Source organism: Enhydra lutris, unplaced genomic scaffold, assembly GCF_002288905.1.
Source record: "Enhydra lutris kenyoni isolate GAN:26980312 unplaced genomic scaffold, ASM228890v2 scaffoldscaffold320, whole genome shotgun sequence".
Classification (NCBI taxonomy): domain Eukaryota; kingdom Metazoa; phylum Chordata; class Mammalia; order Carnivora; family Mustelidae; genus Enhydra; species Enhydra lutris.
The window spans coordinates 25,589-31,971 of NW_019154404.1; the positions used below are offsets into that span (position 1 = coordinate 25,589).

A 6,383-nucleotide genomic window follows, 5' to 3' on the forward strand; every position below is an offset into this window, starting at 1 on the left:
TTGAAAACGCAGCATCTGCCTTTGGCGAGAGATGAAAGGCAGCTCAGGGCTGCTCTCCTGCAGGGTCTGGGGCTGAATCATCCAGTGTGGACCTGGGAGGGGGACAGGCCTGAGAGGAGGTGCACCAAGCCACTGAGGTGACAGGGGCCTTGGGGGACCCAGAGGCTCTGGACTCTGCTCCGGATGGTAGCAGTGGAAGCCTGCCCCACCCAGCCCTGTAAGGCTCTCCTGCAGCCAGGCAGAGCAGAACACAGGCCCCTGTGCCAGCCACAAGTGACTGAGGCCATCTCATCCCTCCCCCATTCAGCCTGACAGTCTGGGAGGGGGCGGGCAGGTGAGCCCTCCCATATCAACTCTACCCTTGCCCCCCAGAGCTGAAATGGAGAAAGCCAGCTAGGCTCAGGGCTGGAAGCCAGGCCCTGGGCTGGGAAGGAGCTGAGGACCCTCCAGCAGATCCTGAGAGGAAAGAGCTACCTCCGAGGCCTGAAGCACCCCAGCGGGAAATGAGGCTGGGGCCTGAGGCTAGGGCAGGATGCTGGGAGTCAGGCATCCCTCAGGGCACGGACCCAGGTTGTCTATGGGTGAGAACCGATAGCTCATGCCCAGATCCTCCAAGGCCTCCGACCTCAGGCCAGGTCTCCAGCTGCCCTGGGGTTGGGTAGAAGAGGAGGTGAGAGACAAGAACCCTCACCCCAGGCCCCTGGCCTCTCCCGGCCTCCCAAGACCCACCCACCGACTGCGTGACCTTGCAGCCTGCCTCAGTTTCCCCACTTGGGCCAGGGTCCTGGGTGCCTAGCTGTCTTGGAGGGCATGGGTTGGGGTGGCCAAGGCTGGCAGGCTGGGGAGACACATATGGGCTTTCTAATTAAGGACTTCCTTACAGGCCTGGTCATTCGAGAGGACAAAATTCTTAGCTGTCCTGGGAAGGGCCTGGCCTGCTCCATCCCCGCCAGCTGTGTCCTCTACCAAGAACAAGCCCACGCTGGGCAGCCCATGGCCCAGGGGCCTGCTTCCGGGCCAGCAGAGCCAATAGCTGCAAACTTCTTCCTGATGAGGCTGCCAGGATGCAAGCACCACTCCCGGTCATCTTGGCTGACAACTGCACACCTCTTCTAAGATCATTCCTCCGCCCTTCAGCGGGGACAGCCTGGCTGGGACGTCCCTGCACTCACCTAGGCTGCCCCAGGTGCGGAGAGCAGGCCAAGACGGCCCACCTCTGCAGACACACAGGCTGGTGAGGACTTCATGGTGGAATCAGGGGCAGCTGGGAGGACAGGCGAGTCCGAGAAAAACAGAAACTCCTGGGGCTGGCCCACCTGGGGTCTCTAAGGCACGACTCACACTGGGGTCCTGTGGGAATAGGGCCAGTCTGCTTCCTGGGTGTCTGAGAACCCGCCCTCCCTTCCCACGGAGCCATCTACTCCAACATTTTCCAAGCATCCCTCACTGCGGAAAGGGTGGAGGCTATCGGGCAGAAAAGGTGGGAAGTAAAACAGGAAAATCTGGTGGGGGTGGGGAGAGCGGACCCTCCATGGCAGTCAGGTCCCATATCCATCCCTGAGACACACCTCTAAGGTACAAAAGTCAAACTCAAAAAGCTCAAACTAGTTTTTTTCCCAGCCCCTACCCCTACCTCTATGACTCTGGAAAGCTTTTATCATGATCATTAACATGGTCTTGGTTTTTCCAACACAAACATCATCTAATCCGCCCATGAGCAGAAGGAACCACAGATGAGCCCCTCTCTTGTACTTGTGCAGATGGCGCAACCTGGCACACACTTGGCCTTCATGGAGGGGAGGCCTGTCCAGCCTCGGGGAACCTCGTGGAGCCCCCATCTAAAACCCGCATCTCAGCAGACCAATGGAATTCTCACTGACCATTTTTATAATCCCCAGAAATTATTTTTTTTTGGTCAATCATTTGTTAATCTTTTTTTTTTTTTTTTTTGTAAACAGTCTTACTCAAGTTATGGTTGAGAAAGCCAAAACCAGAGTTTCTCCCCAGGAGAAACCTCCTCTCTCCAGCGAGGTGCCATGCAGCCTGTCAGCCTTCACCCACAGAGGCTGGATGGCCACTGAGCCACCTCTGAGCAGGTCGAAGTTGTAGCCTCAGACAGAAGCCCCTGGCTCCTGGCCCAGACCCCAAGAGGCTACCTCCCTGCACTGCTCTGGTATCTGAGGCCAGCGGCTGCCCGCTTTGGTCGCGCATTCTCCCGCCAACCTTCCCAGGCCACTGTGAAGAAACATAAAGCATCTAAAACGCTACTGAGTCTGCAACCAGGGCACCTGGCCCATTCTGCTCAAACCCAGGGTCCTCGAGGGACACCTGGTGGGGCGGATGCTGCACCTTGGCCTATGGTGGCTCAGATCTCTGACTCCTGTCTGTAAGGCCACTGCCTGAGGTCTGTCAAAGTCATGCTGGGCCTGGGGGCTGCAGCCATCCTGGTCTCCATCTACCTCATCCTCCTCGTTGCGGCTCAGGAAAGCCAGCTCATTCTCATAACAGAAGGAGTTGGCACTGGGCAGCAGAATTTGTTCTCCACCAGGTCCTTGGTGCTGCAGCGGGGTGTGGAGGGCACCTTGTAGGTCTTATGGAAGTGGGAGTAGTCGATCTTGTACTGGTTCTTCTCCTTGAAGAGGACAGGCTTGAAGCGGTGGCCCCATAGGATCTCATTGGCAAGATAGGAGCTGCGGGCCTGTGTGGTCATGGCCGTGGCCTCCACCATGCCCTCCAGGATGACCACGATCTTGAAGTTCTCCAAGTCCTGCCAGCTGATGCCAAACAGTGGGCTGGCCTCGTCGATCTCATGCAGGATGGTGATGGGGGACATGAGGAAGATGCGGTCAAGGCCCTTGTCGAAGCCAACGTCTATGTCGATCTGGTCCAGCGGGATGTACTCGCCCTCCTCAGTGACCCGCGGCTTGATAAGCTGGGCCTGCACATGCGCCTCCACGATGTGGCTCTTGCTCAGGTTGCCCACGCGCCACATGAGGCAGAGATTGCCATCGCGCAGGGCCACCACCTCATTGTGGCTGAACAGCAACGTCTGCGCCCAATTCTTGGGCCGAGCCATCTTGGCAATGATGGCAGCCGATCATGAAGGAGTCGATGATGCAGCCCACAATGGACTGTGCCACCACCATGAACATGGCCACCAGACACTCCTCCATCACACAGTGCAGCCTGTAGCTGGTGGTGGTCTGCACCTTGATGGAGAAGAGGAAGGCAGCTATGAAGCTATGCACCTGCATCACGCAGGGCGTGTGGCCACGACCCTTGGCCGGCTCCAGGTCACCGTGTGCCACAGCGATGACCCAAAAGATGACACTGAACAGGAGCCAGGAGGTGAGGAAGGCCAGCGAGAAGATGAGCAGCATGTAGCTCCAGCGGATGTCCACGCAGGTGGTGAACATGTCGGCCAGGTAGCGCTGCAACTTCTCATCCATGTTGGCGAACTCGATGTTGCACTGGCCGTCCTTTTTGACAAAGCAGTTCCAGCACCGGCGCTGCGTGTGCACCTTGCCGTTGCCGAAGCCATTGGCCCCCGATATGGTGACCAGGTGCACCCCATCCTCCTCCGATGACACGATACTGTAGGGGTTGGCCTTGCCAGCCGAGGTCATCCTGGGGATGGGGGGGCCCTGGCTCGCCCCTGGGCCGGCTCCACTGGGGGCGGCTCCTGCAACAGAGAAGACAGAAGGACTGGCGGAACAGGCCACCCTGGCCCAGACTTCTGCCCCCTGCTGGGGCCCTCAGCGATGGCTGGCGGCCGACTTCACCCCGACTCACCCCCCACTGAGCTTTCCATCTTCCCTCCTCAGCCAGCCCCTCAACCTCCTTCTCGGCTTGGAAAACAGACCTGGAGTCTCCCAGGAGCTTTGGCCAAAAGCCTTCATCCTCAGTCCATCTGAGCGCCCCCCTACCAAAGGCTCCGCTTCCAAAGTGTATTTATGATCCTATCTCTTCTCCCACTGCCGTGGGAGAAGTCCCCATCATCACCCACCCAGACCAGCATGGCAGCGCCTCGCCAGCCTTTGTGCTCCGGCCCCCACTCCAGTCCAGAGGCAGCGGGGGAGCCTGGCTGTCCTCTGCTCAAAGCCAATCTCTGCTGGCACCTGTGAGGCCTGCGTGAACGGAGTCCGGGACCCCTCAGCTCTCAGGTACAGGCTCCTCACTCGCTGCAGCTCACAACCTATGCATTGCTCCTCAGGACAGTCCCTCACACTCTCAGCCTGGACACCTTCCCGCTGCCTCACCTCCCTCAGTCCCTGGCCTCCATGCCTAAGAGCAGCTTCCTGAACACATGGGAGACAGTAACCCCTCACCCAGGTCCTCACGGTAACCCCCAAGCACCACCTTCAGACCCCATAACAGTAGTAACAGTAACGGGAAGGACAGGCCTGGGGTCGCACTCACTCACTGATTCCACTGTGAGACCACTGGCCTCCCAAGCATCGTGAGTTTGCTATGTGGTTCACTGCTGTCGCACCCCCCGGGCTTCGAGCAGAGCCTGGCCCCGAGGATGCCGTCCTGATGCTCAAACCCTGTGCCCCACTGCACCCATTCTCAGTGCCCATATACCACAGCCTCCATCTGTAACTAGGAGAGGGTCCATGGGTCAGTAACCAGAGGGGTCACTGACTGACTCCATCCCAGCGGCCTTCCCCATCACTGCCTTTCTCAGCTCTAAATGACAACATCCAGGCAACACTCAGAGCGTCACTGTCCTTGGCCCATTCAGAGGAGCACTTGGTGGGCTTGTTACACACACGCACATATGTATGCACACCAAGCTGTCTCACGCATGTCCCACGGCGACACCTTCAGCCAGACACACTGCTTTCAGGCCCATAGCCCACGTTCAGCCCCCAGATGGGATGGTAGCAGCTGGCTACCCCCTCCCCCAGGGCCCTGCTGGCTCCGGCCTGGCCTGTTGGTGCCAGGCCCAGGCACCTGCAGGCCAGAGGCCATGGTGCCGCCTGGCCCTGTGGGCACTGAGGCCATCTTAACCTTAGCGTCAGGGCTGCAGGTGCTCAGGCACTCAGCCTCGTTCAGCAGGGCTGAGCTGGAAGGAGGGGGAGAACCCTGGACGCTGAGTCGGGCCTACGCCCCTCCACCACTGGGGACCCCATTCACCCCAAACCCCCACCTGTTCACACCAGGAGGCCAGTGTTAGACAAGGCTGGGAGCCCTCAAGTGCCCAGAAGACAATGAGGCCCCAGATANTGCCCAGAAGACAATGAGGCCCCAGATAAGAAGGTCCCAGGGCAGCCGGTCCAGAAGCAGAAGCAGGTGGCCGAGCACCCAGCAGAAACCCAGAGACTGGAAGTGACATAGCCAGAGGGAGGCAACACTGGGATTTAGCCCCTGTCTGTGTGGCCAGGTGCAGCCAGGGCCTCGGAGGGAGCACAACATCTGACCTATGCTTCAAACACCTGGGAGACAGGTGAGGGAGAAGTCCACATGAGCAGCCAGGCTGCACATCCCTCCTAGGGTCTGTCTCTGTTGCCAGATGTTTCTGAATCTCCAGAGCGGGCACATATATAACACTCACAGCCCTTACTGCCCACTCCTCAAACTGCAGAGAAAGCAGGCCAGACACATTAGCAAATGGTCTTAGATTATCCTAGCAAAACCCCAAGAAGGTGGCTGCCATCATTACTTCTACCAAGAATGGAGATTGAGAGAGGCTAAGTGACTTCCCCAAAGCCACACAGCCAATAAGCAGGAGAGCTGAAATTCGAACGACTCTAGATAATGTGAGGTCTCCTGCTGCGGGCATGTCAGGCTCTGTGGAGGCCTCTTCTCACACTGCCACCCCCCCACACACACACACACAGCTACTCCAGCTGGCCACCTCACCATAGGTCTGAGGAGCTGAGGCCTGGACGCTGCTTCTGTCAGGGCCAGGAGGCAGGGAGCCAGGGGTGGTGGGGACTCCGGGTACTGTGCCGAGAAGATGGCTCAGCCCCAGACTCCTGGGCCATCCAGGCGGAGGAGGCCAGGGCCCGGTACTTAGATGCTGGCAGCAGGCCACTGGACCTCAGGGGGCAGGTTTATGTGGTCTGGATGACTTGAGGGACGTCCAGCGGGTCATGGCTGCTCCAACTGGGGCTCTGAGCAGCTTGAGGCCTGCAAGGGACAGAATCAGAAGAATCAAAGGCCAGAGAGCCCAGCCTGGTGGGCTGCTCCCATTAGCTGGGGAGCCCCACACCTGGCCAGCTTCCAGGCCAGGATGGGAACTGCAGTGACTCCTGGTGTTTCTCCCTGGGCTGCGCACCTGGGACCCACCCAGACTGTGTCACACAAGCTTGGGAAACCCCTTTTCTGTTGATGTTCCTCCTCAAACCACACAGAAAATCAACAAGTTCACATTGACA

The 6,383-nt window shown here is 58.8% G+C and overlaps 1 pseudogene; it reads right to left on the reverse strand.

Annotated features, from left to right (window-relative positions):
- Positions 1–522: 522 nt before the first annotated feature.
- Positions 523–6,100, reverse strand: LOC111140253 (annotated as a pseudogene).
- Positions 6,101–6,383: the final 283 nt, after the last annotated feature.